General features: G+C 46.8%; 1 long non-coding RNA gene across 31 annotated transcripts in view; it reads left to right on the forward strand.

Annotated features, from left to right (window-relative positions):
* The window catches only part of LOC102166211 (uncharacterized), a 544835-nt gene that overhangs the window by 100496 nt on the left and 422823 nt on the right, over positions 1–21516 (forward strand). Inside the window, exon 4 of one of the 31 annotated variants that reach the window (XR_014836103.1) lies at positions 2666–4032. The exons of the other annotated variants lie outside the window; for them this stretch is intronic. This is a non-coding gene — a long non-coding RNA (uncharacterized LOC102166211). Of the gene's footprint in view, positions 1–2665; positions 4033–21516 lie in introns of those variants that run through there. 31 annotated transcript variants of the gene reach the window in all.

Raw genomic sequence — 21516 nt, forward strand, 5'->3', positions numbered from 1 at the left:
TCTCCTAAAGGCAAGAAATTATCATTTCTGCAAAACAAGGTTGTTTTTTTCCTTTAATGAAAAGGACCCTGTTCCCAGGAACTACTATGGTATTCCCTGTGTGTGAATTTAGCCTTCTTTAAGGGAAACGCCTGCTTGAGCATTAAGGATGGCAGCCCTTAGGTACTTATGCAGAGTGTGAGTGGGTACTGAGTGTAGGCAGAACTCACTCCAAGCACGCAAGGGCCCTGTTTCTTCCCAGTGGCATGCGTGATGGTGCAGTGCAATTAATTTTGCTCATGGGAGGTGCAATTCTGTTATTATTAGTAGTATTATTAAGTTTTATTGGGATACATTGATTTACAGTGTTGTAAGGTTAGTTTTGGATTAAGTTAGTGAATCAGTTATACATATACATGTATCCATTTTTTTTTAGATTCTTTCCCTATATAGGTTATTATAGGCTGTTGAGTAGAATTCCCTGTGCTATACCGTAGGTCCTCGTTGATTATCTGTTTTATATACAGTAGTGTGTGTACCTTAATCCCAAATTCTAAATGTATCCCTTCCCCCCATGAAACATGGTAATCATTAGTTACCTTGTTGTCCCCTTTGGTAACTGTACGTTTGATATCAAGATCTGTGAATCCCTTTCTGTTTTGTAAGCAAGTTCATTTGTATCCTTTTTAGTTAGATTCCACATAGGTGTGATACTTGTCTTTGTCTGACCTAATTCACTTTGTATGATCATCTCTAGGTCCATCCATGTTGCTGCAAATGGCATCATTTCATTTTTTATGGCTGAGTAGTATTCCATTGTATATAGGGACCACATCATCTTTATCCATTCCGCTGTCAGTGGACATTTAGGTGGCTTCCACGCCTTGGCTCTTGTAAATAGTGCTGCTGTGAACGTTGGGGTGCATGGATCCTTTTGCATGATGGTTTTCTTTGGTAAGAGGTGCAATTCTTAATAGATTCTGCCTAAGGCTGTGGAGTTAAGTCAGGAAGGGACAGGACTCAGAGCTGTTCTGGAGCATAATCCTGCCCGTGAGGGTATATTTTGGTGACGTGTTCCTCCATATAGAGAGCAAAGCAAGTGTTTCATCGTTTTTAGAAACTTAAAAGAGGACGATTAGCTAAGCTCATGCTGTCACGTATTTTTAGTGTTAAGTATGTGCATCATGCCTCAGCAACACTGGTTAAATGAAAAAGAATGACTGAAGACTGTCTTGTTTTGTTTAATTGGCTTATGTTTGTTGCTGAGGCAGCCTTCAAGTTGGCTTTGCAAATACCATATTTCTCTTCTCCCAGCTCTGTAACACACACAGTTTACTGTCAGTTTGCTTTAAGCCTTGGTCAGAATATAAGATGAACACAGGTCTAGATTAAAACACTCTTCAAGAATATGAGTTAAACTGAAATGCAAACATATAAAAGCTGAAGAGGATCCAACCTTTGTCGAAAAAAGCAGGAGGCCTCTGAGGATACATGTTTGCTTTAGTATTTGCTTCACCACTAAAGGAATATGAAACGTAGGATTTCGTTTATCTTCTGGAATCCCCAGTCTTTTCATCTATAAAATAATACGCTTGAGAACTTGATCCCTGAAATTACTTCTCTTGCTAAAATTGTATGATGCTGTGAAAATACAGCTATCATTTGATGAGGGCTATCTTCACCAAGCTTTATAGGCAGAAGAATAATAGCACGGATGAGATTGATCAAAATGTTTACCGGAAGGTCAGTACCCTGGCCTTTCATTCGGCGAGTTAATACGTGCAAACAGCTTAGAACACCATTCATGGCTATCTCTTACCACCAGGGTACCAGTGCCTGGATCTGAGAGTCTAAATCATGGCCTCTTTTCCAACAGGCTTCATCCTAAGCTGTTAGAATTGGCTCCACTGGCCCTTTAAAGATTGTTTTGATTTGGTCATTATCTCAGAAATTCAGATTAGGTATGTGTATATCTAAATATTTAATTCACTCACGATTCATGTCTAGGTTGAATGCTCACTAAAAGATAAGCTTCCCACTCTTCCAAAAAGGCGTGTTGCAGTGCTGATGTCCCATTGCAAGCCTGTCATCTTCCCATCACCAAGTCTTCCTGCCACACGCTTCTTCTTCTAGGTGGGTTTTATAAGCAGCAGCAAGAGAAGACCTTAGGGAGTTCCCTGATGGCTCCCTGGGTTAAGGACCTGGCGTCACTGGTGTGGGGTGGGTTGCTGCTATGGTGAGAGTTTGATCGCTGGCCCCCAGAACTTTCTTTTTTTTTTTTTTTTTGTCTTTTTGCTATTTCTTGGGCCGCTCCCGCGGCATATGGAGGTTCCCAGGCTAGGGGTCAAAATCGGAGCTGCAGCCACCAGCCTACGCCAGAGCCACAGCAACGCAGGATCCGAGCTGCGTCTGCAACCTACACCACAGCTCACGGCAACGCCGGATCGTTAACCCACCGAGCGAGGGCAGGGACCGAACTCGCAACCTCATGGTTCCTAGTCGGATTCGTTAACCACTGCGCCACGATGGGAACTCCCCCCCAGAACTTTCACATGCTGCAGGTGTGGCCAAAACAAAGAAAAGGTGCAGGGGGGGGTGAACCCCTTAGTTGTTATTTTTGAAGAAAAGACTTAGGGAGTGGATTGCAGTGCTCTGACGCATGATGTGCCTTCTTATTGGGTTTCAGGGCCTTTCGCATCAAAACGTACGCATGAATGGAAGCCAAGATCTTGTCAGGAAATGTATGTCTGGGTGCTTTTGAACCTCAGCTTTTTTACCATGGAGAGAAAAAACTGGATTCATTTCTTACGCCTTATGAGCGTCATGTGGTTCGTCTCCTTAGGGCGTCTCAGATTCTCTTGTCATGTTGGACACGTTGCTTGTTAGAAACATCCGTTTAATGCGATCCAGACGTTTGACTCGCAAGGTCGACCTCTGCCCCTTTGTGAGGAGTATACATTTCTGTGGGAGAAAAAGAATTAACAATAACCAATAGAGCTGAGCACATCTGAAGAGAGTTGCCCTCGGGCCAACAGGGGAACTGACGTGAAATTCAGAGCCAATTGTACGTGCACCCAACACACTCATCTCCCCAGATGCAAGGCTCATGGGAAGGACAAGGTAGGCTGCCTGTGAAAGCAGCGGCTAGAGCTGGCTGATCAGAGCCATGGACGCAGACAGACTCGGAAGAGAGCATGTGGAATGCCTTCTGACGGTACTTGTGGGCCGTACACACGTAAAGTACTGCTCCCTCCTTGACAAGTCTGGGGATGTGGCCAGAGAACATTCCCATCTTAGCCTCAAAAGGTGACTGATTGACTGTGGAGAAAAGGGAACCCTCCTGCACTGCTGGTGGGAATGTAAACTGGTACAGCCGCTACGAAGAACAGTTTGGAGATACCTTAGAAATCTATACATAGAACTTCCATATGACCCCGCAATCCCACTCTTGGGCATCTATCCGGACAAAGCTCTACTTAAAAGAGACACATGCACCCGCATGTTCACTGCAGCACTATTCACAATAGCCAAGACATGGAAACAACCCAAATGTCCATCGACAGATGATTGGATTCGGAAGATGTGGTATATATACACAATGGAATACTACTCAGCCATAAAAAAGAATGACATAATGCCATTTGCAGCAACATGGATGGAACTAGAGAATCTCATCCTGAGTGAAATGAGCCAGAAAGACAAAGACAAATACCATATGATATCACTTATAACTGGAATCTAATATCCAGCACAAATGAACATCTCCTCAGAAGAGAAAATCATGGACTTGGAGAAGAGACTTGTGGCTGCCTGATGGGAGGGGGAGGGAGTGGGAGGGATCGGGAGCTTGGGCTTATCAGACACAACCTAGAATAGATTTACAAGGAGATCCTGCTGAATAGCATTGAGAACTCTGTCTAGATACTCACGTTGCAACAGAAGAAAGGGTGGGGGAAAAATGTAATTGTAATGTATACATGTAAGGATAACCTGACCCCCTTGCTGTACAGTGGGAAAATTAAAAAAAATAATAATAAAAAAAATTTAAAAAAAGGTGACTGATTGAGAAAATGTTGGGAAAAGTCACCTGCACCCCCCCCCACCCCCGTGCTGGCAGGGCTGCGCTCAGAGGCGGTTGGAGAGTCAGGGCCAGGATGGGTGGAAAAGATGGGCGTTTTGGCCAGACCACGAGGCTCCTCCTGGTGTGGGTGTCGCCTCAGTTCAGGTCCTCAGGAGTAGAGTGGGACAAGACCCCCGTGACCCACAACTCCAGACGGTACACCTGCCTACCCTCGTCTGCAGCACGTTTGCACACAGGACTTCTTTTGAGCCTGATCTGAAAAAATAAATTTAAGGAAAACCTATATATACTCTAAAGCGATCGATTAACATTTTGGAAGAAGGTTCTTTCTGAGCTAGATCATTCTTTCAATTCCTCATTAAGCTTGAATTTTGAGAGCATCTGACATTAACTGTATGTGAAATGAAGTTTGCACAAAATTAAATGTGTACATATGTGTGTCTATGTGATACACACACACACGTGTATCGTGGTAGCAGTTTTTATGGAGATACTACCGATAGTCCTAAACTATGTCAGCTGAGTATATTCCATAACAGTTGATTATTGGAATTGTTACACGGTAGGAGGAAACAGAAGAAAACAGATATGTGAGCTGAGCAAAGTCGGGGGTTAGGAATACGACGTGTTTCCTTTCTAGCTGTGAGAATCTGATCCCGTTTTAACTCTGCAAGCATCCGTTCCCTTATCTGGACATCTGAAGAGTAGAATATATACAGAGGCTTAGAGATTTAGACGTTATTCAGTAAGTGCTCCCTTACTTTATTCCTATCTATTATCTGTCTATCTATCCATCATTTATCTATCAGCTCTCTATCAGGTATGTAGCTATCATCTATCTAGTGTTTACGCATTTATCATCTGTCCATGTCTCTCTGTACTGGGTAGGTATTTATGGCTCAGGCATCTCTGAGGATTCAGTATGTAACAGAGGCACAGTCCTGCAGCAGTGTCAGCTGGAGAGTAATTTATGGCTTCAGCAATTACTTAATGAGTATTAACTTCTGCAAAGCTCCCAGCAGAAGTCACTAAATATCACCCCGGATTATCAAAGAATTTGGATGCCCATTTCCTGAACATACCCATCCAGCAAGCAGTCCGGATTTTGTCCCTGGTCCCTCGGGGTTCTCTTTACATCAAGAGATTTTCTTTGTGAACAAGATGAGCCTGAGTGGAAGCAGGCACAGGCGTTACGAAAAAGAAGGCATCACACTGTTTTTCAAGGGAAACCCATGCTTGAAACCGAGCCGTGCACATGAGGGAAACCACTGTGCTTCAGAGGATTTTTTTTTTTTTTTCCTCAGTAAACCCAGCCTTTGTTTTCTTGGTGTTGGTGTTGTATTTCACATTTGTTGAGCAGTGTTGGCCCTCAGCAGCATCCGAAAGCCCTGCTGTTGGTAAAGATATCTGAGAGCAAAAATGTTTCTTAGGCGTTTCTATCTCTAGGGAGCCCAAGGTTGCTGCTAAATTCATCTCAAGCCCAACTTGGGAGGTGGGGGGAGGTTTTTTTAACCTTGATGCCCTGATCTCCAAGTGAAGGCCTTGCCCACACCGTCTCTGGGCCTGTCAAGAGGGAGCGTAGCTTTTATTCCTCATTGGAGGGAGTAGCAAATGTACGACGAAGGGCCAGGGATGGAGGAGGCTTGTGACAAGGCGTGGACGGCAGAGCGCAAAGACGGCTTCTGCTTAATGAGCTTCGGCCGCCTTTGCGGGGGAGGGGGGGGTTGCTGCTCACGGCCAGTGTCTCGTCAGGGCCGCCTGGCCTCTAGGGAATGCGTCTTAGGTTTGAAAAACGTCAGTATTAAGGAGACATGACATTCCCCAGGTAGCTTATAATTCAAGCCGGTTTGATCCATGAGATGGTTGTGCATTCTTTGATGGAGTCCATGGGGGAAAGAGATGATAAAAATCAGAACTGGCCTCACTCACATTTAGTGTACACAACTACTTTCATGGGGGGGGGAGTCCTGCATTTGGTTCAATGTGTTGCATTTCGACTATTACCATGAAGGGGTAAAATATTAACCCATGGTAATGCAGTCATTTTCTCCTATTAGCAGGAGAGCATTCTGAGAAAATGCAAAACCACTTTTCTTCTTATATGCACCTCATGCTGGGGGTTGGAAAACTACAGCCTCTGGGCCAGATCTGTTTTGTAAATAAAGTTTTATTGGAAGACAGCCATGGCCACTCCCGGGTGAGCCGTCTCTGGCTGCTCTTGTCATACAACATAAGAGTTGAGCTGTGGAAAAGATGCTTTGGCCAACAGAGCCTACATGATTCCTTAGCTAATGCTGTTCCGAAAAGTTTGCTGACCATCTAAAGGGCCCTCATTCTATCAAGTCTCCAGTTCAGTGTCTCATCTGTGCATTTCTTAGCAGAATCTCACCCAGCATCTCTTTACCAAAATATCGTCTCCTAGCCACATGGGGCCAGAGAGTCCTGGAAATGTGGCTGGCATGACTCAAGAATGGAGTTTTCAATTTTATTTAGTTTTAATTGATTTCAGTGGCTACATATGCCTACTGGCTGCTTCTTGGCTGCATGAAAGAGTTCTTGGGTTGCATCATAAACCTAGGAAAGAAGAAATCTGGCTAGCTCTGGTCACACTGTGATATTCCTTCTGTTTTTGCTTAGATATTTAATATGTATTTATTTTATATTCTGCATTGACAGTTTTTTTTTTTTTTTTTTTCTTTTTGGCTACCCCATGGCATGTGGAGTTCCCAAGCCAGGGATCAGCTCCGAGCTGCAGTGATGACCTGCACCACAGCTGTGGTAATGCTGGATCATTAACCCACTGTGCCAGGCTGGGCATCAAACCTGCATCCCAGCACTCCAGAGATGCCTACAATCCCCTTGTGTCACAGCGGGAATTCCTGCATGGACTGTTTTGATATTTGGGGGGAGTGTTATGTCCTACTGTTTGATTGTAATGACTGTTACTCTTGGTGGGAGGAAATTATACATTTTGTCCTTTGGGGGGGGGCTGGGGGGGGAACCGTACCTGTGGCATATGGACGTTCTCAGGCCAGGGGTGGAATAGGAACTGCAGCTGCCAGCCTACACCACAGCCACAGCCATGCAGGATCCGAGCCGTGTCTGCAAGCTAGGCCACAGCTCACAGCAACGCCGGATCCTTAACCCACTGAGCGAGGCCGAGGATTGAACCTGCCTCCTCATGGATACTAGGTGGATTTGTTACTGCTGGACCACCGTGGGAACTCCCATTTTGTTATTTTTCATTGTAATGTTTTAAAATCTGTCTCTCTGGAATTTCTGTGAGGCTCGGGTTGAGGGTACTTTGCTCAGGAGAATTTATGTTTGCTACTGATGCCTTCAGACATTTCAGGACTGGGGTCTCTCTCAATAAAGTTTCTTCTTGGTGCTCTGCTCTGGTCGCTCAGAGAACCTTCTGGGTGTTCTGGGTTGGGGTCCGCTTGTCAGTTTTTCGTACGTGAAATCTCAGGGATGGTTGGTTTTGGTGGTTTCTTTGTGTTGTTGTTCTCACTGTTATTGTTGTTACACACCTTTCTGCAGAGCTGAGAGGGCACCTGCTCGTTAGCCTGGTCCCAAGCAGCACAGAGGACGTAGGCGTGCTGTGGGAGCCCATGTGTACCACATGCCATTCCCTGCCTCTGCCAGGGAAAAGGCGGGCGTTTTATCCATGCACCTAAAGTGGGTGCATTCTTGTGTCCTGAGCAGATGGCTCGTGGTGAGACGGTCTTACAGTTTCCCCTGGAGTTTACCGGTATTCGGAAAGGACAGACTAGTTCACAGACAGTTTACTCGGCGGGGTCAAGGTCGTAAGGGTCTTTGAACCATCAGACTGTGAAATCTATAAACTCGATGTGGTTGTGGTGAAGGACCAGATACGGAGATGGCAGGAAAAGCTCGTGCTCCTTTTAGAGACTGTTGCGGGGCATAAGCTCATATTCCGAATACGTTAAAAGTCGGTCATGTGGGTCTAGGACACATTCACCATCCTCTACCCTGGCAGCTGTTCTCTGATCACATGGCAGTGTTGGTAGAATAAAGACCGACCTGGCTTTTCCATACAAAGCGAGTCTTCCGAAAGCTAAGTCTTGGGCAGTGGAAACGTTGTATCACCCGCAAGCTTAGAAAGGGAGCACATAGTTATCTTTTTGCTTGCATGCCTCAAGCCAGGATCTGGATGGAAATTTTATGCAGTGACCTATGTGCCCGGGGAGACGCTTTTCTCCTATTAAGCACCGAAGTCAAGTGACAACATGAGTATATTTGGTCCTGGGAAATTCGCTAAATTGCAGACGCATTACATGGATGGAAAAATGTCTGTTTCCATCATCTTTTAGTATTCTTGGTGAACACTAACTGAGGAACCATAGACCAACCTGAAAGTGGTTTTTTTTTTTAAATTTTTTTTTTTTTTATTTGTGCATCTTCCTCTCTCTGCCTGTCCTGAATCAACAGTGATTAGCTGACTGATCCGCAAAGCAGGGCTGGGAACCAGTTTCCCCTAGACGCATGGCTTTGCGGTTCCCTGTTCCCAGGTCTGATACCCACATATGAATACTTGTTACAACTTTCCCAAAGTGCTTCTTGTTATTAGACAAGTCAGGGAGACACTAGCATAGGGAATTCACTCTCCATTAACCACACACACAGAGTTCATGTTGTGGCTCAGAGAAAACGAATCTGACTAGCATCCATAAGGATGCAGGTTCGCTCAGTGGGTTAAGGATCTGGCGTTGCCATGAGCTGTGGTGCAGGCTCGAATCTGCATTGCTGTGGCTGTGGTGTAGGCCAGTGGCTACAGCTCTGATTTGACCCCTATCCTGGGAACTTCCATATGCCGCGGATGTGGCCCTAAAAAGACAAAACAGGGAGTTCCTGTCGTGGTGCAGTGGTTAACGAATCCGACTAGGAATCATGAGGTTGCGGGTTCAATCCCTGCCCTTGCTCAGTGGGTTAAGGATCTGGCATTGCCGTGAGCTGTGGTGTAGGTTGCAGACGCGGCTCGGATCCCGCATTGCTGTGGCTCTGGCATAGGCCCGTAGCTACAGCTCCAATTAGACCCCTAGCCTGGGAACCTCCATATGCCGTGGGAGCGGCCCAAGAAATGGCAAAAAGACAAAAAAAAAAAGAAAGAAAAGAAATCACTGTGGGAGCAGGCATAGTGCCTGATCGGTTAAGTTGTGGACATATAAAACTGCAGTTTGAGACAGAAATTATGGCTGTTAAGACAATTCAGTGAGCTGTCTGTGTGGGTCCACTCGGGTAAAAGCTGAGGAACTGCTTATGGTCAGACAACAGCAATGAATCTTCATCTGTCGGGAGTGTGAGTTGGTGATGCCAGCAGGTGATGGACCTGGGCAGATTGTTTACATCCATCAGCTGAGGTTGGGCGAGACAGAAAAACCCTGGCACTTTGGAGGGAGCTTCAGAAGAGTGAAAACCAGCACAGGTGTCTGCAGTATTTAATTCTGCCTAGGTAAAATAGGTGACAGTGGCGTTCCCCTTGTGGCTCAGTGGGTTAAGACCCCAACATAGCCTCTGCGAGGTTCGATTCCTGGCCTCGCTCAGTGGGTTAAGGATACGATGTTGCTTCAAGCTTCAGTTAGGTTGCAGACGTGGCACAACCTATGTTGTGGCCCTGTGAGACCCCAAGCAGAGGAAGCTGGAAGGTTGTGGTGATGTGTCAGGCAGCAAAAGAAAACTGATGGGTTCCTAAAAGTACATGAAACTTCACCATCAAAAAAAAAAAAAAAAAAAAAAAAAAAAGATCAAGTCAAAACAAAGGAGCGTGTTCAGTTGTGCTGTAAGAAATGACTCCCGGAGTTCCTGTTGTGGCTCAGTAGTAAAGAACCCAACTAGTATCCATGAGGATGTGGGTTCGATCCCTGTCCTCACTCAGTGGGTTAAGGATCCCGCGTTGCCGTGAGCTGCGGTGTAGGTCGCAGACACAGCTGGGCTCAGGTGTTGCTATGGCATAAGTCGCAGACACAGCTCGGATCTGGTGTTGCTGTGGCTATGGTGTAGATCAGCAGCTGTAGCGCTGATTCGACCCGTAGCCTGGTAACCTCCATATGTGATGGGTACAGCCCTAAAAAGCAAAAAAAAAAAAAAAGATTTGGGTAGTTCCCTGGTGGTGCAGTGGGTTAAGGATCTGGCATTGTCACTGCTATGGCTCGGGCCTGGTTTGATTCCTGGCTCCAGGACTTCCTCATGCCATGCATGGCCAAAAAGAGAGCAGTTGTGTGTGCAAGAGAGATTTGGGTTTATATTTTTATATCTTCACACAGAGAAACTATCCCTCAGTGGGAACTTCTGATTTCCATCACTCCCACCCCCACCCTGATCCCACAAAAGAGTCCTGATCCGCCATAGCCTTGTCCGTTGTAGCACGTGCCCGCCTTCTCTCCAGTTGTTCCAACTCCTTAGCTGGATCAGTTCTGAGGCCCCTGTTGGTCTTGAAGTCACAGAATGTGGAGCTGACTTGCCCCTGAATCTGTACTTGAGCACAGTGAGCCCCGAGAAGGTCAATGCCCTTTCAAGCTCCACCAACTGCATGGCGGTCTGGCCAGGACCAGGACAGGCTCTGAACTGTCCACGCATAACACCACCTACCAGGAGGTAAGGGGAAAGAAACCTGGGAGGCAGGAAGGAATAGAACTTTGTATCAATTGCATATGGGCCGATCCCAGTGTTGGGCACATGTAACATCCGCTGAAATGCATTTATTTAGGAGGCAGTCCATACACATCGACTAGAACAGACTGCCAGCTGGTTGTATGTTTCTCATGACGGGTGACGTATTTTTGGTTTTTAACAATGAATTTATGCTTATATTTGAAGAGGCAAACATATATTAATGTTTTACAATGTAGCATTGAAGGAAGAAGCATATGTAAAAATGACAAGTAAAAACTTTAAAACAGTAGCGTAACACTAACAGGAAAGGATTATTTATGGTCAAGAAAGAAGGAGAAGATACTCGGTACACAAGGACTCCGTGCCCACACGAGTGCAAATGATAGTCCGTGATGAAAGTGTTAAGTATAGATGAGGCAAACAAAAATAATTTAGGGTTTCACCGTAAAAGCGTGGACGGAGATGTGCCAGGCTCCCCTTTCAGCCAGGTCAGCCTCACTTGTCATCGCCCTGCGCGGCGTATTTATATTTGCCGCTCCCCGCAGGGTGGTTTCTGTGGATGCGTCATACCTCTTGCCTCAGTGTCCTCAGGGAGGCAGTGTCCCATCTCAGATGAAAATTAAAACGCTCCCTCACTCCTCACTCCTGCCCTCCGGTGTGGAAGCATCCTTAGCGTCACAGGAGGGCATATTTCGTTAGGAGCACATAAAAGCCTTACACATTGTATCTAAACGTTTGGCAACGATCGATCACGTTCAGAACACCCCTCGCTGTCGAGCTGGACAAGCGGAACTCTCACAGGGGGGAGAACACGAGGTCTGCTGCACATTAAGAAGCTGTCTCTCCCCCACTGCCACTTGCATTTGGGCAGCCGATCTCTGTTTTGCACCTGCCTCTTCCCCACTCTGCTTCCTAGGCTCCGTGAGTCTTGCGATGGCCAGCTGGCTGGTCGCTGTCCTTCCACGGCTCTGCTCTCTCTTTTTACACTGTGAATTGTTACTTTGCCATTGACCCGTCTCTGAACCCTCTCTGCTCTCCTCTCCTTTACTCTTTCTGTCTTTCAGTAGCAAAATCCTGTGATTTTTATCTCTTAGGGTCTTATTGGCTCTGGTCCTACTTTATCATCTCCCGCTCAGCCTGGGGACAACCCCCCACAACAGTCACCTTCCCTTTCTAACTCCTGGCTCCCCCGACTCTGATCCATCCCGAATATGCTAAGAATTACCTTTGTGGTGCTAAGTGTTTACAGTGCTTCTCACTACCTGTAAAGTCATCCTCCAGACTTCAGCTGGACACAGAGACTCTGCCGGCCTTAATCTGCCCTTCAGCCTCATTTCTCATCCTTCCTCCCCCGCTAGCAATAGCAGCCCCATAGAAGTCTGTCCATCCTCTAAGTACACCAGGCACCAACCCATTTGGGTGACTTTCTTCCAGCTCTGCGACACCATTCTGCCTGCTCAGACCTGGTTACTTCCCTGAGCTCTGCATCTCAGCTCTTCCTCTCCTTTTGTTTTTAACTGACTTACCACAGGGTCAGAATCTGCTGGTACCCTACCTCACTGTGTGTCTGCCTCACAGCCAGCCAGACTCCAAGTCTAAGTGCAGTATATTGGATATCATTGTAACCTACTTAATACTTGAGAAGATGCCTTGTACTTAGTAGCAGCTCGATAAAATGTTTCTACTGTTTGCTTTCGTTTCTGGGGTTTGTCCCAGAAAACACACACATTGTATCCCCGATCATCTTCTCCATCATAAGCTTCTGGCTGATGTTATCATGGCTTTCGCTAGTGATCCGTTTAACTGGGGAGCACCTGCCCTAGGAAACCAGTGTATCCTGAACTCAGCATCTGATAATGAATTCATATATTTTCTCCCACGTGAGTCAGTTCCATTTTAGTTTGGCTCCTTACAAAATAGGTTCCGTAAGTTCCCTGTGAAAATGCTGGCCCTGAGCCTGGGCAGTGATGAGAAATGTGGGGTCTGGGGTGCTTTTAGGACCCCGAGAGGTAGGGTCATGGGTCAGGATGTCATTGCTTCTCTGAACCAGGTCCACCCAAGGAGAAGCACGTCTAAATCTCCCACAGTCTTAGCGCCGCTGTGAGTGCACAGCAGGCTCTCGTTGTCCTGTTGATTCACCAGCAGCTAATGATGAGCAGTTGCATTTGAGACATTTGGTCTCAGGGTCAGAGAGTGCGACACACCAGTTTATTTTCCTAACAGAGGACCGTATGTTACCCTTCAAATTCTACCTGAGCTGATAAAGTACTTCTTTTCCAATGTCTAGTCGAGTTGGAGAGAGAACAGTTTTGATAGGATCTTTTTTTTTTTTTTTTTTTTTTTTTTTTTTTTTTTTTTTGGTGGCTGCATCCTCAGCATATGTAGGTTCCCAGGCTAGGGGTCAAATCAGAGTTGCAGCCATAAGCGTACACCACAGCCACAGCAATGCAGGATCTGAGCCACATCTGTGACCTACACCAAACCTCACAGCAACACCGGATCCTTAACCCACTGAGCAGGGCCAGAGATCAAACCACTTCCTCATGGATCCTAGTCAGATTTGTTTCTGCTGCACCGCAACAGGAACTCCTAGAGGGTCTGTCTTATAGATGTCACATGTGTAGAATCTGAGAAAAGATGGGCCAGTGAAGAATGAATTCAGTATTTGCCTGAGAAAAGCATCTACCACGTGTGAGGACCCTTTGAGGGGTAAGGAAACTTCCTGACATGAGAACACCCTTCTTATCTCATGCTCCGTCTTCCTAGTAAGCTTGTTTGTACATGGTGGTAAATAAATCATGGAATAAAAATGTGAGCAAGATTAATGTTGGATGAAAATAATCTCAGAGTTACATATAAATATATGTTTATATTTCATATCAAATATACATGAAACAAGGTAGGAGGTTTAGCTTATATCTAACTCCATGAAAACCATTAATCTGTAAAATTAAAAATTTAGTAATCCAGTAATGCATTATTAGTAACTGCCACCTATGTTTAAGCAAGTCACCTACAGCGAGTTCCCATTGCAGTGCAGCGGAAACAAATCTGACTAGTATCCATGAGGACACAGGTTCAATTCCTGGCCTTGCTCAGTGGGTTCAGGATCTGGTGTTGCCATGAGCTGTGGAGCAGGTTGCAGAGAAGGCTCAGATTTGGTGTTGCTGTGGCTGTGGTGTAGCCTGGAAACCTATTCGACCTCTAGCCTGGAAACTCCCGTATGCCATGGGTGCGGCCCTGAAAAGCAAGGAAGCAAGGAAGGAAGAAAGGAAAGAGAGAAGGAAAAGAAAAGAAAAAAGAAAAGAAATTCAGTTACAGAAATTCAATATTGTGGGTAGGTCAGCTACACCAAGATCCTGGGTCCACAGGTGGAATTATCTGCATTGCTGGATTTGAGGGCAGCCATTTAAGCTTTATAATTTTCCATCTTCAAACTTAGACTTCTAATTTAGAAAAACAATATATTGTCCATTTTCTCTTCATACAGAGAGAAAAAAAAACCAGTTACCTTTAAACTATTTCAGCACATAGAATTTGTTCCTTAAAACAAAAATGGAATGGAAGGTAATTCTGAAAGTGTTTCTTATGCGTTTTCTATACTTCATAGCAAGCTATCCCAGAGGTACTGGCTCAGAGCAACCACATCCCTGTCTGTGATCCAGGAGCTCAGACACTTAGGTGGGTGCACTGTGCACAGCCTCAAGCACTGCTGGGCTGTGTTCTCCCTGGGAGGCCCGAATGGGGAAGGATCTGCTTCTCAGAGCACGTAGGTCGTAGGCAGAACTCATTTCCTTGGGGCTGAATGAGCGAGGGCCCCGCCCCTTTGCTGGCTCCTGGCTGGAGGCCACCTTCACAACCTCCAGGGCGCCAGGCATTGTTCTCCGTCTCTGCCTCTCAGCATTTGCGTGTCATCCTGTGCCCTGTGCTGCCTGCAGGCTGAGAAGAGACTCTTTAGGACTCTAAGCAGACATTCTGCCAAGATGGAGTCTTCTCTAGAGTCATGGGGTCGATTCTGTGGTTGTCACCATGCTTTGGTTAGGAGCGTGGCACGGCTCTTGCCCATCCTGAAGAGGAGGGGTGCACGGGGCTTTAGCACCACGGAGGCCAGCTAGGAATTGTGCCTACAACACACACTGCTTCAGAAGACTCACTCCCCCACCCCAGGGGTGTGTGTGTGTGTGCGCATGTATAATTTACATATATTCAGATAAATACATAAGTTGTATGTTTTTGTCTAATATTTGTATTATCCTATTTTAAAAAATAATTTTTTAAAAAGCTAACAAAAGCCTTGACTCTGCTTTAAGCTTTTCAGCATATTAATATTTCCCTGATTACCTCTTTGAATTCTAACTGAATCTCATCAGTCCTCATCTTTCTCTTTTCCTTCTGGGAGCCCTGAATCAACTCTACTCTGTGTGTGTGTGTGTGTGTGTGTGTGTGTGTAGACCACATCTTTTTTTTTTAAAGATTTCTCAATTTGTCATTATAGCTAAGCTTTTTTTTTTAAGTTTTATTGAAGTATAGTTGATTTACAAAGGCGTGATAATCTCTGGGGTACACCATAGTGATTCAGATATGTGTATGCACACATCCATTCTCTTTCCGATTATTGTCCCACATAGATGATCACAGAATAGTGGGTAGAGCTCCCTGTGCTCGACAGCAGGTCCCCGTTGGCCAGTCCTTCCATAGATCTCAGTGTGCATGTGCCAGTCCCACACCTCCAGTCCATCCCTCTCCCTCCCACCTGTCCCCTTTGGTACCCATAAGTAAACTATCATACTGAGTGAATTTGTTAGACTGTGCAAGACAAACATTGTATGATATCACTTGTATGTGGAGTCTGCAAAAATGGATACAAATGAACTTACTTGCAGAACAGAAACAGACTCACAGACTTTGTAGCCTGCATCTTAAAAGATCATTATGGGATTACCTAGACGTTTTAACCACTTCAGGAAAGGGACATAAAAACACACTTACAGAACAACATCGAAAAAAAGCACTCTCCAAACACTTGCTAACTCAGATTACACCTGACATGTTCCTTACTCGATAAAAATTTTTGTCAGAGTTTAATTTAAAAGGGCTGATGATTCATCCTTCGTTACAGACGTTTCACAGGAATGGACTGCATTAATCTCAATGAAACCATGCAGGAGATGTTTTGTTTCAAGTTCACTGCATCCAGCCATAACAAAGCCATGGAAAATTCTTTCTTGGAACAGCTCCCCTCAGTCCGTCACTCCATTTATGGGTCCAGGCTTGTAGATGTGATTCAGACCTGATGAGAAATATGAAGTGATCTATGTTCGTTGGCCATGTTTTATACAATGTCCACGTGAAACGGAAGTAGGAATGTTTTATGTGTCTTATTCTGTGGCGCAGAATTAAATCCATTACCTCTGGGGCTACTTGTACCTTTTTATCAACATGTCAAGCGTTCCTTGGGCAGAGACTTTCCCCACCTCAAAACCCCTCCTCGCACCTTTCTCCTTGCTCATGTCTTACCTCCACTGCTCTCTGCCGGTTCCATTTTCACCTCCAGCTGCCGTTTCTTACTTTCTTCACGGATGCCTCTTCCTTCTCCACTCTGAAAATTCACCCGCAAATGGTCCTCGGTCTCCTCATCCTTCTGGGAGATGTCAGCCGCTTGTTCTGGGCTCTGTGCTGTGGAATGTCAAACTGGATGTCCAGCTCAGTAAAGCTACCCCACGTTCCAGACAAGGGCGCCCTTGTCGGCACTGTCATGACCCTGCCCCCTGCACCTGTCTCCATCCTAAGCCCCAGGATTGGTGAACTCGGGGTTTTACTTGGCAAAGGGGAATTAAAGTTTCAGCTGGAATTAAGGCTGCCCATCTGCTGACCACGAAAGAAAGCGATTATCCAGGCAGGTCCAGGGTAGTCACAGGGATCCTTAAAGGTGGAAGAGGCAGATGGTGATGCAGTGTGAGAAGAACCTGACTGGCTGTGGCTGGCTCTGAAGGTGGAGGAAGGGGCCACGAGCCAGGGGAATGTGGGCAGCTTGCAGAAAGTAGAAAAGGTTCAAGAATGGTTCTCCCCCGAGCCCCCAGAAGGAGATGCAGCCTTGAAGACACCTTGGTTGTGGCCTTGTGGAGCCCATTCTTCCCTTTGAACCTCCAGAACTGTTGGATAATACGTTTGTATTGTGTTGTGTTAAATTTGTGTTGTGATTCTCTCTTGTAGCAGCCCAAGGAAATATGTGCGTGTGTCAGCTTTCTGACAGACGTTTACCTGGATGCTTGAAGACATCCCACTGAATCCTCCTACTTGCTGCATGCAAAGCAGCCCATCTCTTCCGTGCCTAACTAGGGACTAGAATTATCCTTTCTTTCTCTGTCCTCTGTATCCCAGTCAGTCATTCTGGATGTGCAGCTGCCTCTGTCCCTTTGGGCACTGCTTTAGTTCAAGCCCCCAGCATCTCTCATCTGAAGAGGCAATTGTTGTACCAACCGGCATCTCTGAATACGATGTTGACTGCCTTCAACCCGTGATTCGTCATCTGCCCCAAACAGAAATCGGTCTTGTCCTTCAAAGTCCCTTTGACTGGCTCCATCACCTGAGGAATAGAGTGCAGGCTCGCCCCATGCAGACCGGGCTTCAGTGACCCATTCCCTTCCCTGCTGTTCTCTGTGTCTGTCGTGTTCCAGCTAAAACTTGCTCCCAGCTGTCTCAGGCTGTGCTCTGTGGCATCTCCCTGCATCTTCCCTCCTCGGGGGTTCCCTTCTCACCCTCCCTTACACCCTGTGTAATTCCTCCTTCCTCCCCTTCAGGTAGCTCAGGCACCGTTATCCTCAGGATAGCTCCCCAAGGACGGGTGTCCCTCCTGTGGATTCTGGTAGCATCCTCCCGCTGCCCATAGCATCACACTCAGCATGTCACAGTAGCCTGATTACCTTGGAGGGCAAAGTGTTGCCTTGGACATCAGAACATGGAATACTTAAATGGAATGCATCCGCTAGTAGCTAGTAACTCTTTCTGTCATTTCGACGGGGAGGTGAGGGGACATGTTAATGACGCTTATAAGTTGGAACAATACCAAAGCGGTTTCTGTACCTTCAGCCAGAGAGCAATTGTGTTCCTCTCACTAATGAGCATCTTGTAAGTCCCCTGCTGCCGGCAGTGGCTCCCCACTCTGGGTGAACCTTCACCATCGGGGTAGACTTGTTAGGAGAACCAGCTGGGGGTGGGATCCTGGGGTCAGAGTCACCTCTGTGAAGTGCCTGCACAGGTCTAAAGTGCAGCCTGAGCTGGGAGTCCTGCTGTGGGAAAGGAAGGGGGTGGGAAGTACCCACAGAGCTGAGTGTCACGTTCAGAATGTAAACAGGTTCCAGTCTGCAGCCACACCTTCCTCCCACCTCCCCCCGGCCCTCCCCCGCTTCCCTTCGTTCCTGCTGTCATTGTACCCTGTCTCATTCCTCCTCCTCTTCAGTGCCACTTCACAAGTTCACAGCACCGAAACGCGGAACCTCTCCTACGGTGCTGCAGAATCGGATCCCGCCCGGTTGGGGGGTTTTGTTTGTTCTCTTTCCTTTTGACATTTCTTCCTGGATGGATCACAAACTTTGTACCACAGCGATCATTGAATTTTGCCTAAAAATACCTGCGCACTTGTCCAGCCCTTAAAAGGTGATACCACTCTCCCCCAAGTGTCTCAAGCCAAACTTCTTAATCCCTCTCCTTCACTCCCCAGGTCCCTGGGCTTGGTCTCTCAGGTGCATCCCAGATGGTCCTCTGGTCTCTACTGCATTTGCATCAAACATGCACCATCCCTTTCATGGACCTAGTGATAACCTCCTAGACTGCCCCGATCACTCCTCCTTCCCTACAGCTGATGTTTCAGACATAGCCAAAGTCATCCTTTAAAAGCAGTTGGACCAAACCCTTTCTTGTTTGTAAAGCCTTTGGTGACTTCTTCTGGCCCTTATGCAAACCTGGGCACATTCCCGCCCTGCTGGGACATCAGGCCGTGTTGACCAGGTGGCTGGCTGCTTAGTTTGTTTCCCCGTTTATTGAGAAGGCAGGTAGGTGCTCAGCACAGAGACCTTTCTGTCGTAACAATGTGCCCCTCACAGCCCCTGAGAAAGAGTTGTCATTCAGTACAGCTTGTTTGGTGCAAGGTGGGTGTGGGGGGGGATGGCTCCCTGGTGCCCCACAGCGAGACTAAATTTATCTTTGTGGATCTTGCTGCTGGCTTGTAGTTTATGATTTGGGGAGAAATGTGCCATTTTTCAAAAACAAGAACCTTTCTGCAGGAGCAGAAAAATAGCGTAGTGTGAAACTGTGGAATAAATTTAGATATTTGTGGAAATCCATTTGAGATGTAAAGATGAGGAATATCTGTCTTTTGAATGCTAAAGGCTTGCTTAAGGGATACAATTGTTGACAAAAGAAGTAATGCAGTAATTGAAAATGGACACTTCTGCAAATCAGAGTCAAGGAAGGCTTCAGTGGTGGCAAACACTGAGCTTCCCTTCCAAACCTAACTCTGGTTTTGCTGAAGTTAACATATACAAGTCGCATGTGAGAAGTGAAATGCAGTAAATGGTTAGCCTGTTTGAAAAGGGTGGGGCAGTCTCAACCCAGGTAACTGCAGGTGTCAAGGTCAGTAGAACAGTCAGTATGGAGCTCTCACCGTCAGAGGTCAAAAGAAGAAATTTCTGTGTAGGGTAACCCTTTGCATCTCCCCAGAAGCCTCTGTGGCCTGGGATTTGTTTGGGAGAATCTGTGAAAGGACTTTATTTCTTTGTTTATCTTCTTTTTAGAGCCACCCCTGCAGCATTTGGAGGCTCCCAGGCTAGGGCTCGAATTGGAGCTGTCGCTGAGGCCTACGCCACAGCCACAGCAACGCCAGATCCGAGCCGCGTCGGCAACCTCTGCTGCAGCTTATAGCAATGCTGGATCCTTAAACCACTGAGCGAAGCCAGGGATCAAACCTGTATCCTTGAAGACACTGTCACGTTCTTAACCTGCTGAGCCGCAATGGGAACTCCGGGGCTTGTTTATTTTAAGGCAACTCTTTGTGAGAGGGCTGCTACTTTTTGAGCCCCATTTGGGCAAAGACTTTTTTGATTTTTTAAAATATTTATTTATTTATTTGTCTTTTTGCCATTTTTAGGGCCGCTCCTGCTGCATATGGTGGTTCCCAGGCTAGGGGTCAAATCGGAGATACAGCTGCCAGCCTACACCAGAGCCACAGCAACACGGGATCTGAGGTACATCTGCAACCTACACCACAGCTCATGGCAACGCCAGATCCTTAACCCACTGAGCAAGGCCAAGGATCGAACCTGCAACCTCACAGTTCCTAGTCAGATTTGTTAACCGCTGAGCCATGACAGTCACTCCAAGGGCAAAGTTTTTTTTTTTTTTTTAATATACTTGTAGGGTAGACCTTGGCCTGGGGCAGTGAAAGGGATTTGGGGAATGTGACCCATGGATCTCCAGACAGGAGACAAATAGCACAGCAGTACTTGGACGAGGGAAAAGTGAATGGAGAATTACTGACTGTTGATGAAGGGCTGCTGTGAAGAAGAGGCAGACAAGGACCCTCTCTGAAGACTGCCATGGGGTTGAGGAAGAGGGTTGAAGGTGGGAGGGAGTGAACTGAGAGTGGCGCTTGCCCCCGTGGATGGGGCTCCGTCACTGGAGCAGGTGTGGGTGCAGGGCTCGGGGGATACCTTGTCCAGAAGAGAGCAGGTCCAGGAGGGCAGGCGGAAGCCAGCAGGTTGACGCATGGGTGGGGTCTGAGCAACTGAAGTTGCTGGAGGGGGACCCCTGCGGCATGGCCCACACAGGCCCCTGGAAACCTAGTCCTAGGAGCAGAAAGGGAGGGCAGTCCTCAGACCCGGAGGGCAGCCCCTTCCCCGACAGGGCGCCTCCTGCACCCTTCCTGACAAGCCTGACGGCGTGTGCGTCCTTTAGGACGGATGCCGAAAGGGTGCAGCTCCAGGTTTCACTAGGCAGGGCAGAGAGGCTGCTGCTTTATAACCCATGCAAGGAGCAAACCTCCACACCCACCATGGGCCCTGTCAGTACCAGGAAGACCTCAGATCGCAGGGGCCCCCCAAACATCCTCCTGGTTTGGAGAGTCATGGGTCATGGCACCTCCAGCTTATGTACAGGGAGCACTTTTGTCTTAGTGTCCAAAAGGAATGACTGGACAGAGTTCCCGTCGTGGTGCAGTGGAAACAAATCCAACTAGGAACCATGAGGTTGTGGGTTAGATCCCTGGCCTCCCTCAGTGGGTTAAGGATCTGGCGTTGCCACAAGCTGTGGTGTAGGTTGCAGATGCAGCTCGGATCTGGCGTTGCTGTGGCTGTGATGTAAACCGGCGGCTACAGCTCCGATTTGACCCCTAGCCTGGGAACCTCCATATGCCACGGGCGCGGCCCTAAAAAGACAAAAAGGCAAACCCCCAGTTACTACTTTGAAAGGTTGCTAAGATGCCCTCTGTTTCTAGATTTCCTGATGATGTCAAAGTGAGTATTGTGAAAATGGCGAGTGTATGAATTCTTCAGCCTCAGTTACGGCTTCTGGACGGCTACGCAGCCTATGAAATAAAGGCTGTTCCTCATGCTGGAGCTATTTCCCCCTCAGGCTCGCTAACAGATTTCCTTTAGTACTTTTGGTCCCAGGAAACCACTGGGTTGAAGCTACTGGCGTACTTTTATCCCAGAATCAGGGATTATGGATTTTAAAATCATGTCCATGTATTTATATACATAAATTTATTATAAGCTCCATATGGTTATTTGCCAGAACAATAAATGTTTCTTCTATGATCCCTGTTTGTA

Source organism: Sus scrofa, chromosome Y, assembly GCF_054392235.1.
Source record: "Sus scrofa isolate SSC_HxYL_T2T_F1_AM1 chromosome Y, Sscrofa_HxYL_maternal_Yorkshire_Landrace_v2.0, whole genome shotgun sequence".
Lineage (NCBI taxonomy): Eukaryota > Metazoa > Chordata > Mammalia > Artiodactyla > Suidae > Sus > Sus scrofa.